Here is a 12090-nt window from a genome sequence, read left to right as displayed (position 1 = left end):
GCCCTTGAGCAAGGCACTTAACCCTAATTGCTCTGAATAAAAGTGTCTGTAAAATGTAATATCCAAAACGGACATGGCAGTTTCAGCTTTAAAGCTAGAATCCTTATCGGTGAAACTGCCACGTCTGTTGGCGATATTATAACAACAAAGAAGTTACTGCAAAGCTAATGTTAGTCATGTTTCTAACAATGTTTTCCCCCCTCGGATATCATTGCATGCGCAATAGAACAGCAGCATATGTACTGCACTTTTTTTTTTTTTACCAGGATGTGCAACGCTCCCCATCTCTGCATCGTCAACAAAACAAAAACAATGGCCATGAGAAAGAGCCCCTTTTGCGGATTCCATCTTTAAGAATAAAATAATCTAAAAGGCTTTGGCACTGCCAGATAGCATGCTAATGGGTGCTACAGAAAGAGGGAGCAGCTGTGCTTTTCTACTGGCTAGAAGACAGACCATGAAAAAAGAAAAGGATTCAGGAGTGAGTGTCACTGAACTGGCTCACAAATCAGCAGCTTTGATGCCTTATTTCAAGAGAACCGTGGGTACTGTTACTGCTGTCAACTGGGTTCTCACAGCAAATGAATGGGACAGTAAACCCTGTCCCTTAGACATGCATGCTCCTCATGTTGTTATGAGATGAGCTGTACACATAAAGCAATGTCAGTCACATAAGTTGTTTTCGTCACTTTTTTTTGTCTCCATTTCCATCGAATTCAAATACACACCTATATTATAGGCATTTAGGAACAGTGGAAAAGACATACCCGTGTGCTCTAGTCACTCTCTACATTGTCATGCCCTCTGCTGGAGGTGAATAAACCAGGGGAAAATAAAGATAGTCCGCTCAATCTGAGCCATATCTATAACCATACACTTAAAAAATAACTGAAGTAAAGTCTCAAGTAAGTTCTAAAGCCGTACAGAATAAAGGAGACAAAGACATATCGTTTGGTTTTATAGCCAAATAATACATCTGAAACATATGAAAGATGACTCACTTGCGAAGCTTTATGAATTCCTGGCATTTCCCCCTCAGCGTCCTCCAGACAATCGTTAAAAAACAAGGATAAACTGAATTTTAGGGTGTTCTCTTTTGATCATTACTCATAGACATGACTAACATTAGCTTCAGGAATGCCAACACATTACATTAATTATGAACCAAAATAAGTTAAGCACATCTCACGATGACTCAAAAACCAGACACACATTTCAGTTTTCATTAATCAACAGAGCTGGGTCGTTCCACGAAAAGAGTGCCTTAAGGCGTCCCTTTGATATTTTAAAGTAGAAATTGTGCACCAATATTGAATTTTAAAAGCCTGTTATATTAAATAAAGTGCCCTTTAATATAGACCACACGGAGAATTCAATAAAACAAGCTTCTATTCCCCATCACAAGGGGATTTATGGCTGTTAGGGTCAACCCTGTTACCTTATTTGGCACTTACTATAGTCATTTTTTTATTTAACCTCTTGAGATGGGAAAACGTGTTTATTACATTGAACATGTGCTCTTTATGAATGTTAAAATTAGGTGAAATGAAGTTATTATTTTTTACCAAGTTATACTTCTCAAAAGGCACCAAATTGGTGGAATGACCCAGATGCCATTCTGGGATTCCTTGATTGCAGCCACTGAGAAGCATCTGTGTGATCCTCCTGTATGGCTTTTCTTTGTGAGGAGTTCCGGTCTGGTTTAGCAAAGTCATCAACTAAAATGTTTTCCCTTTGGAATTTTCATTCCTCTTCATCATTTCAAATGCAGCAGAACAGAATTTCCACAAACGGAAGTTGGATGTTCAGAATGAAATAGGATGTGCTTGAAATGTAGGCCTACACTAAATTCCAGTGTATTTTTACATTTAATTTCCTTCAGAAAGTTAAGGAAATATTCCTACCATGCAGCTACAGCAAAAGCTACAAATATTTTAATAGTGGAGAACTTGTTGTTTGAATTAACACAATGGATCACAATTCACCAGGTAATCAGTGATAATCAGATAAACTGTGTGGATTTAGCAGGCTCCATTTCTGAACCATTCAGTTCCTAGTGGTGTCACCTCTATCAAGGTCTATCACATACAGTAGCCTATATAGATCAGCATAGACCGATATGACAGGACAATTTAAGAAGAGCTCATCCTCATCCTTTCATTTTCAGGTCTCTGCCAGAAGAGCACAAATCCAATGTCTTATGTAACAGCCTATTTCTGCAATTATGCCCAGGTCTGTGCTATTTCCAAGGTGGAGTGGAAAGCTGCTCTGACAGTGGGCTGGCTCTCAATCAGCTGCTCACTCACACTGAGTTGAGCAGGCACAGTCAGCCCTAGCCAGCATGGTGATGAACCAACCAACCTACTCGGCCAAGAATCTACCAGAGTGGCTCTCACAACCAGAGCTAAACACATTCATTTTCTTCAACCGTTAGAACAAACTCATATGCTCAGGTCACTGCAGGTCTGTTCATCCTCACATCCTTGTGTCTTGTGGAGAGAAATTGTATGTAACAAAGTTCCATTTATGGATCTGTAAATCTGAAGAGCGAGGTACATGTACAGTGGCTTGCGAAAGTATTCACCCCCTTGCCCCCGGAAGACTGAAACAGGTTTTTTCTGGCCACTCTTCCGTAAAGCCCAGCTCTGTGGAGTGTACAGCTTAAAGTGGTCCTATGGACAGATACTCCAATCTCCGCTGTGGAGTTTGCAGCTCCTCCAGGGTTATCTTTGGTCTCTTTGTTGCCTCTCTGATTAATGCCCTCCTTGCCTGGTCTGTGAGTTTTGGTGGGTGGCCCTCTCTTGGCAGGTTTGTTGTGGTGCCATATTCTTTCAATTTTTTTTATAATGGATTTAATGGTGGGTTGTTCAAAGTTTCTGATATTTTTTTATAACCCAACCCTGATCTGTACTTCTCCACACCTTTGTCCCTTACCTGTTTGGAGAGCTCCTTGGTCTTCAGGGTGCCGCTTGCTTGGTGGTCCCCCTTGCTTAGTGGTGTTGCAGACTCTGGGGCCTTTCAGAACAGGTGTATATATACTGAGATCATGTGACAGATCATGTGACACTTAAATAAATTGGTTGCACCAGATCTTATTTATGACTGTAAGTCGCTTTGGATAAAAGCGTCTGCTAAATGGCATATTATTATTATTATTATTTAGGGACTTCATAGCAAAGGGGGTGAATACATATGCACGCACCACTTTTCTGTTATTTATTTATTTGCATTTTATTTTTTTATTTTTCACTTCACCAATTTGGACTATTTTGTGCATGTCCATTACATGAAATCAATTTAAATTACAGATTGTAATGCAACAAAATAGGAAAAACGCTAAGGGGTATGAATACTTTTGCAAGGCACTGTAGATTTATCAATCATGGACATGAATGTGAGTGTAGCCTGACTGCCAGTGAGGTGTCTCCGCCGCCGTGTCTGTCTAAGGAACCACCACAATGTAAAAACCCATTCAGTGTGGCTGACAGAGCCCCCAACCCCACCTCCTCCTCCCCAACAGACAAAGCCTGTGTTCAATCTGGCAGAGAAATGCTGAGAGAATCAGTTCAAATGCCTAATCTTTTGAATAATGACGGCTGATCAACTCATATTGCTGTGCAGGCTTATTGAGGGCAGTCAAGGTTCCAAGACATCTTAACACCTCATTCATCAAAGGCTGTGGCAGGTCATTAATAAGATGGATCCATGCAGTTAGTCTTTGTGGCTTGGGGCCTAACGGCTATGTAGCAGGTGTGTGTCAGTGCATGACTGTCTGTAGGGCAGTGTACATGTAAGGAGTGGAACCACAGGACAATGTAATATAGTTGAAAAGACATCTGACTCTATACACTGCTAAAATCTGCCAGCAGTAGTATATCATCAGTCTTCATGTTATAGCACCCTCCTCTCTCTCCATCTCTATCTATATCATTCTCTCTAGTTTTTATCTCTCTCCCCTCCACCTGATGAGCACCACTCCACACTGAGCTCTCCATCCTTCTTTATTTACTCAAACTCCACAGGCTGTCAGACAGACCTTGATTAAAGAGTCATGTTTTCCTATTGGCGTCTGGATTACCCCTCACCTCTACTTCTCATATCTTTCCATCTCTTTCATGTCTCTGTCCTGCAGCTTTCACAAAGGTACTGTATCATAAGAAAGACAGCGTCTCTGTCCTGCAGTACACTACAGTTTTAGCTGAGCACACATTTACATTTACGTCATTTAACAGACACTCTTATCCAGAGCGACTTACAAATTGGTGCATTCACCTTATGATAGCCAGTGGGACAACCACTTTACCTTTAAATTTTTTTTTTTTTTTCTTATTTGTTATTTCTAGAGTATATTTTTTATTTTAATTTGTTTTATATATTACTTTTATACTATCCCAGGTATTCCTTAAAGAGGTAGGGTTTCAAGTGTCTCTGGAAGGTGATCAGTGACTCCGCTGTCCTGGCATCGTGAGGGAGCTTGTTCCACCATTGGGGTGCCAGAGCAGCGAACAGTTTTGACTGGGCTGAGCGGGAACTGTGCTTCCACAGAGGTAGGGGGACCAGCAGGCCAGCGGTGGAAGAACGCAATGCCCTCGTTTGGGTGTAGGGACTGATCAGAGCCTGAAGGTAAGGAGGTGCTGTTCCCCTCACAGCTCCGTAGGCAAGCACCATGGTCTTGTAGCAGATGCGAGCTTCAACTGGAAGCCAGTGGAGTGTGCGGAGGAGCGGGGTGACGTGAGAGAACTTGGGAAGGTTGAACACCAGACGGGCTGCAGCGTTCTGGATGAGTTGTAGGGGTTTAATGGCACAGGCAGGGAGCCCAGCCAACATCGAGTTGCAGTAATCCAGATGGGAGATGACAAGTGCCTGGATTAGGACCTGTGCCGCTTCCTGTGTAAGGTAGGGTCGTACTCTGCAAATGTTGTAGAGCATGAACCTACAGGATCGGGTCACCGCTTTGATGTTAGCGGAGAACGACAGGGTGTTGTCCAGGGTCACGCCAAGGTTCTTTGCACTCTGGGAGGAGGACACAACGGAGTTGTCAACTGTGATGGCGAGATCATGGAGCGGGCAGTCCTTCCCCAGGAGGAAGAGCAGCTCCGTCTTGCCGAGGTTCAGCTTGAGGTGGTGATCCGACATCCACACTGATATGTCTGCCAGACATGCAGAGATGCGATTCGCCACCTGGTTATCAGAAGGTGAAGGCACTAGTGAAGGCTGAATCAAGCTGATGAGGGGCCTGTTTTTCTGCAACAACAATCATGGTATAATACAGCATTTGCAGACAGGTTCTGATCTGAGGCAATGTTTCAGCGAAACAGAGGAGCAATTGATCTACCAGCACAGGTATGTTCTGTTGGTGTTTCACTGGTGTAGATCAAAGTTAGGCTTATGTTTAAATGTTTTCCCAAAAATGCAACAAAGAAATGCCCATATGAAATCTGAAAGCATTCATGCAGCACAATGTAAAATAAATCTGTCAAAGCTGCCAGGGCAGACATTTGGATAGACCACAGATCGAGAAATGCATGGACAATGTGATCTCATAGGCCTATTGTTGAGAGGCATCAGGCATCAGTAGTTGTTGAAGGAGGCCTCTGTCAAGAAAGTCTATAGGCCTATATCTTATAACTTTACCAAGATCATTTACTGCAAAGTACTCTGATGTTATGTGCTTATTTTCACATAGAAACGTTCAATGAAGCCAAAGGGTAATAGAATGTGATTGCAATAAAAGACTAACCAATATATTTTTCCGTATCTATATCCAAACCAAACCAAATTATTGTCGCAAAAGTATTATCATCAATGTGGTAGTCATTGGAAACAGAGAATCCCACATAGTATATTGGCTAATACAGTGTAGCTGGTTGAAGAAGAAATATCCTTAGAGTTGTTTATTGCATTCATTGGTATCAAATGTGGAATAATTCAGCTTTCCCTAAGACCAAAACCATGGAACTGAGCTTGAACTGGCTTCAAATTGTGGTGATGTGTAGATCTACTAATAGCTTTTAAGCCTGGGGTAAAAACTGATGCCATGACCACTGTTTCAAGTTCTTCCAACCCACTTCTGTGCACTTTTCTGTGTGGAAACTCTGTCCCGGGTTTAATTCAATCATATACTTCTTCTAAAAGTTAGAGCAGGGAGTGATGCAGAAAGCAACCTCTTACGGTCCTACAATGTCTTGCTATCCAAGTCTGGAGATCTAAAGGACAGAGATTAAAGAGAGCATAGGTCATTCAGTTCCAGGAAAAGTAGAGAAGAGCATCAAGCTTTCAAAACGAGACAGCTATTAATGCATTATATGGTTTGGTATAAGCATTCACAATAAAATATGACAAGTTTAAAGTGCATTTCATTCTAATACTGAGACTCTGCTTTCATCCCACTTCCTTACATCCTCAATAAACTCAATGATTTATTGACCTCTGTGCAGCTCCCATCTTCAGTTGTTTGTTCCCTTCCAGATTTTGGGGGTGTATGATGTAATTCTTCTTCCACATTCTTCATTTCCACAGGGTGACCCGTCTGTAGCACTGTGCTGGCTTTCCCTGTATTAGAAAAGCCAGAAGGAACTCTTAGTTTGCGTCATCAGTGTGCCTGCTTTAGCCATTACCTTTAGCCCACTCATGCAAACTGACGCCTGATGACCAAAAGGAGAAGAGAGAGGTTAGGACTTAAACACAGATATAGTGTACACTGTTGTTGTACCCTTTAGAGGTGACTTTACAATGGTATACCGATGTGTTACAGATAAAATATATTTGCAACAAGATTTTGCAATCAGCTCTCCTAGTCTGTTGCTAACATTGAGCACATTGTTGCACTAAATCCCATTTTCATAAGTGTTCCCATGACAGCTGCAAGTCCAATAAAACGCATGAACTACATCTCCCTCGAAATGGAAATAACACTTGTAAAATGATCACATGAATTCCAGGAATGTGTTGCCTACAAGAGAGAAAAGGAAAAAGAGAGGATACAAGATCTACAGTATAAGACCATGTACGGAACCTTTTTCTTGACCTATTTCAATGTCCATAGTATCAGTTAAGAGATGAAAGTGCTGCTGTTTTCTGTCACACTGTAACCCAGCAGGTTCCATGCAGTTACAGGGACTGAAACAACATGAGTGTGCTATGGGTCTTGACCGTAGTGCCACACAGCTGAAGGTCTGTGGGTTTACTGGAAGTGTTGGCAGCTTACGGGCAGCCTATGGTTCTCTCCCAGCCTGTACAGAGCCAGGAGGGCTGCAGCTTTTACTACAACCAGTCGCTGAGGTAATACAGACAGTGTTCGAGCAAGTCATAAACGTCAGACTGGATGAAATATATGGATATAGGACAAAGGCTCTGACCTGTACAAGTCTAGTGAGGACTAATACTGTAGGGTCATACTGTTAGGGGACTGTGGGTAGTACTGTCTGACACAAATCATTTATGACTTTTATCCCTTACTGGAAAAATCTGAGAAAACCATTACAAACCAAGCACAAATGTAGCAGGAAGTAACTCACCTTGGTGGTTTTACGAGATTACTCGTTATTTATTTTCGCATTTTGTTGTAAATATGTCTCTCATCAGCCATAAACTGACCTGCAGGAAATGGAATAGCCTATGAATGAAATTAAGAGAACAAATCAACAAGTCACACATTCATTGATTCACCAGCCATCATCACTATAAGCATCTACAGGAAGAGATTCTGTAAAAGCCGAAAATCAGTCCCTTGGTCAAAGTGTTTCTATTACAGTATAATACAGTTGTAAATAGGCCTACCTGACAGAATTTGAGGGAGAGATGGAGGCTCACCAAGACACCTAGGTCTCCATCTTACAATTTTTACACGACAGAATAAGAGGGTAAGTAGTCTGAAATGCACTCTTACGAAAGCAAGTGAGGTCATCCACCCTTCTACACGAGGGTATTTGTCACGCCCTGGCTCTGGGGACACTGTTATGTTGAGCCAGGGTGTGTAGTTCTATGTTTGTATTTCTATGTTGGCCTGAGTGACTCCCAATCAGAGGCAACGAGTGTCAGCTGGTGCTGGTTGTCTCTGATTGGGAGCCATATTTACACTGTGTCTTTCCCTTTGTGGTTGTGGGTTTTTGTTCTTATTTGGTTTGTGTTAAACCGTAGACATCACGTTGTCGTCTGTTGTTTTGATCGTGTGATCATTCTCTTAATAAATATGTTCACCTTCAACGCTGCGCCTTGGTCCTCCTCCTTAGACGATCGTGACAGTATTGAGCAAATGGTTGGCGTGATGTGGGCTACATGATTCTGAGGCACAGCTGACATGTGGTTATGATGACATGGGATTCAACATTTCCAAATCGTTTAATAGCCTACCTCAGCATCTATTCCCAATGGGGTTGGAATTTGTGTAATTGCGAAAATGGTCTGAGACCAGCTCAACATATGCCAGAATAAATAACAATAACATGTTAACTAAGAATCTGGACAATAACATTCCACTGTCCAGCTTTGGGTTTGCGTGACATCCCAAAATCAGTCAAACTTAGCTTTGCGGTTGTGAGGGTCTGGGCAATTCAGGCAAAACGTGAAAGATGACACAGAGCAGTTAAACAATGGTTTCAATTCATCAGCTAATATAAACTGTACAGCCTAACATCCAATCAAAGTGACGTTTTAATGTGCCAGTGGTGAATGAGCTCATATATTTAGATGTGAATGCACATCAGTGAACCATTCATGATCTTTTGCACATTGCTGCAATAACTCTGTCTGTCAAAGGTGAAGAAATACTGTTAGTACTGTCCCTTGTTCCTGCCTGACGTTTACAGCTTTCATTCATGCAATATCAACGACTGATCGTCTCAAAATATTATCTCTATGAATTCCCATAGAGCAATTTATGACATGGTAGATCACTATTAGGGTGATGTTTTTCTATCTATGGCCATGCTGTCAATCTACTTTACTATTGTACTAACACAAACCTTCTCAGCCACTTCAATGTTATCATGCATGTACTGATGATAAATATACATCTTAAGAGAGTACTAAAGGCAGGAATGGGGTGAACCAATAGAGCCACATAGAATAATGCTGAATAGAGGTCCTAATAATGATTTAACAGGCAAAATTGGAGGGTGGCATCATGTCTATCATTTCAGCACAACCAGTCCTCCTATTAAGAAGGCCATAAATAATACCTGTTTCACTGAACAACAAGTACAAATATGAAAATGACAAATTAATTGTGGTTTACAGATAAATATGGAAAATATGACTGGAAAAAGTACCAAAATGAGGTTTATGAAACCAAGACACTTTTGTAATGTCACCAACTATCAAAATGGAATAACCAGAGAAATTAGCCCCTTCATTAAGTGCCATTAGAAATATTGCACCAGCAGGACCCATAAACATACTGTACTGGAGCACAAGGAAAAAGGCCAACTGCAATTTAACATCTAGGCCCAATGGCTATTTTATATACTCCTTAGGTTTGGGCAGAGCTCAAACGCTGACAAACAGAGCATGGATTCATGCATGGATACTACTTAGCCTATTGCCTTTCATTTCTTCCATATTTGGCCACATTCTCCAATGAAAGACTGGAGGCACAAAAGCTATGCTGTGCTCTAACAGTGAGAGTAAGTCAGTATGGGCCACAGGAGACAGTGTAATAAAATTGTTATAAAACTGCACAGTCAGAGTCCAGAGATAGTTAAAAAAAACAAGGGATTCAATACGAGTTAAAAAAACAAGGGATTCAATACGATGGGAGGTTCCCCTATTATGGGGTTATCAAGGGTTTTTATCATAAAGCTACATCTGAATATAAAAAATATATATACAGTGGGGGAAAAAGTATTTAGTCAGCCACCAATTGTGCAAGTTCTCCCACTTAAAACGATGAGAGAGGCCTGTAATTTTCATCATAGGTACACGTCAACTATGACAGACAAAATGAGGAAAGAAAATCCAGAAAATCACATTGTAGGATTTTTAATGAATTTATTTGCAAATTATGGTGGAAAATAAGTATTTGGTCAATAACAAAAGTTTCTCAATACTTTGTTATATACCCTTTGTTGACAATGACACAGGTCAAACGTTTTCTGTAAGTCTTCACAAGGTTTTCACACACTGTTGCTGGTATTTTGGCCCATTCCTCCATGCAGATCTCCTCTAGAGCAGTGATGTTTTGGGGCTGTCGCTGGGCAACACAGACTTTCAACTCCCTCCAAAGATTTTCTATGGGGTTGAGATCTGGAGACTGGCTAGGCCACTCCAGGACCTTGAAATGCTTCTTACGAAGCCACTCCTTCGTTGCCCGGGCGGTGTGTTTGGGATCATTGTCATGCTGAAAGACCCAGCCACGTTTCATCTTCAATGCCCTTGGTGATGGAAGGAGGTTTTCACTCAAAATCTCACGATACATGGCCCCATTCATTCTTTCCTTTACACAGATCAGTCGTCCTGGTCCCTTTGCAGAAAAACAGCCCCAAAGCATGATGTTTCCACCCCCATGCTTCACAGTAGGTATGGTGTTCTTTGGATGCAACTCAGCATTCTTTGTCCTCCAAACACGACGAGTTGAGTTTTTACCAAAAAGTTATATTTTGGTTTCATCTGACCATATGACATTCTCCCAATCCTCTTCTGGATGATCCAAATGCACTCTAGCAAACGTCAGACGGGCCTGGACATGTACTGGCTTAAGCAGGGGGACACGTCTGGCACTGCAGGATTTGAGTCCCTGGCGGCGTAGTGTGTTACTGATGGTAGGCTTTGTTACTTTGGTCCCAGCTCTCTGCAGGTCATTCACTAGGTCCCCCCGTGTGGTTCTGGGATTTTTGTTCACCGTTCTTGTGATCATTTTGACCCCACGGGGTGAGATCTTGCGTGGAGCCCCAGATCGAGGGAGATTATCAGTGGTCTTGTATGTCTTCCATTTCCTAATAATTGCTCCCACAGTTGATTTCTTCAAACCAAGCTGCTTACCTATTGCAGATTCAGTCTTCCCAGCCTGGTGCAGGTCTACAATTTTGTTTCTGGTGTCCTTTGACAACTCTTTGGTCTTGGCCATAGTGGAGTTTGGAGTGTGACTGTTTGAGGTTGTGGACAGGTGTCTTTTTATACTGATAACAAGTTCAAACAGGTGCCATTAATACAGGTAACTAGTGGAGGACAGAGGAGCCTTTTAAAGAAGAAGTTACAGGTCTGTGAGAGCCAGAAATCTTGCTTGTTTGTAGGTGACCAAATACTTATTTTCCACCATAATTTGCAAATAAATTCATTAAAAATCCTACAATGTGATTTTCTGGAAAAAATATTCTCAATTTGTCTGTCATAGTTGACGTGTACCTATGATGAAAATTACAGGCCTCTCTCATCTTTTTAAGTGGGAGAACTTGCACAATTGGTGGCTGACTAAATACATTTTTTCCCCCACTGTATACTGTACTTAATTAGCATATCATCATTTTACTTTTAACAGTGGAAGTCCCACTTTTCATCCCGTCGACAAGATGATGAGTTTTGAATTAAGATGTCACAAATTACCCAGAGAAAATATATCAATTTTAGTCAATATGAGTCTCCTGGTATAGTGTTTTACCATATCATAAAGAACCGCTAGAACACTAGTCACTGTTTCTCTGAGGTCCTGAAGGAAATATTTAAAAATGTCGGCCAAACATAAATCCAACTCCATAATACACTGGCTACATAACCATAGATCATCTGGCAGGGTAAGCTACTATAACAATCCGTACAGTAGGTCTATAAATGCATACTCATCTTTGAGCTGAAAGCTGGAATAATAATACAATAACAAAAAACACTTGTGTATCATCAAGTATATTGATCTCATAAATAAAATTGCACACAAAAATGGAATCGTAAGTGGCTGATAGGGAGACCCAACCACAACTGCCACTGACTGTAACCATGGCCTAGCTAGATAGCTTGAGCAGGCCTGTTAGATCCTAACATCAGGTTTACAGTATGTAATGTCTAGACCAGCCTTAGCCAGTACATCACACTCAGAATGTGTGATTAGGCTATTTGAACCCCAGCTGTTAGCTAAATAACACACCACTACAGGGTTTCCTG

General features: G+C 41.4%; 1 long non-coding RNA gene across 1 annotated transcript; it reads right to left on the bottom strand.

The window, feature by feature from the left end:
• Nucleotides 1-5959: 5959 nt before the first annotated feature.
• On the bottom strand, nucleotides 5960-7596 carry LOC121584156. The gene is made up of 3 exons (XR_006003666.1): nucleotides 7518-7596; nucleotides 6428-6552; nucleotides 5960-6206 (listed from the first exon to the last, which is right to left on the bottom strand). It is a non-coding gene; the product is annotated as an uncharacterized LOC121584156 (long non-coding RNA).
• Between the last annotated feature and the right edge of the window lie 4494 nt (nucleotides 7597-12090).

This window comes from Coregonus clupeaformis, chromosome 16 (assembly GCF_020615455.1).
Source record: "Coregonus clupeaformis isolate EN_2021a chromosome 16, ASM2061545v1, whole genome shotgun sequence".
NCBI classification, from domain to species: domain Eukaryota; kingdom Metazoa; phylum Chordata; class Actinopteri; order Salmoniformes; family Salmonidae; genus Coregonus; species Coregonus clupeaformis.
The sequence above is the reverse complement of the archived record's forward strand: the minus strand, read 5'-3'. Positions and strand labels throughout refer to the sequence as shown.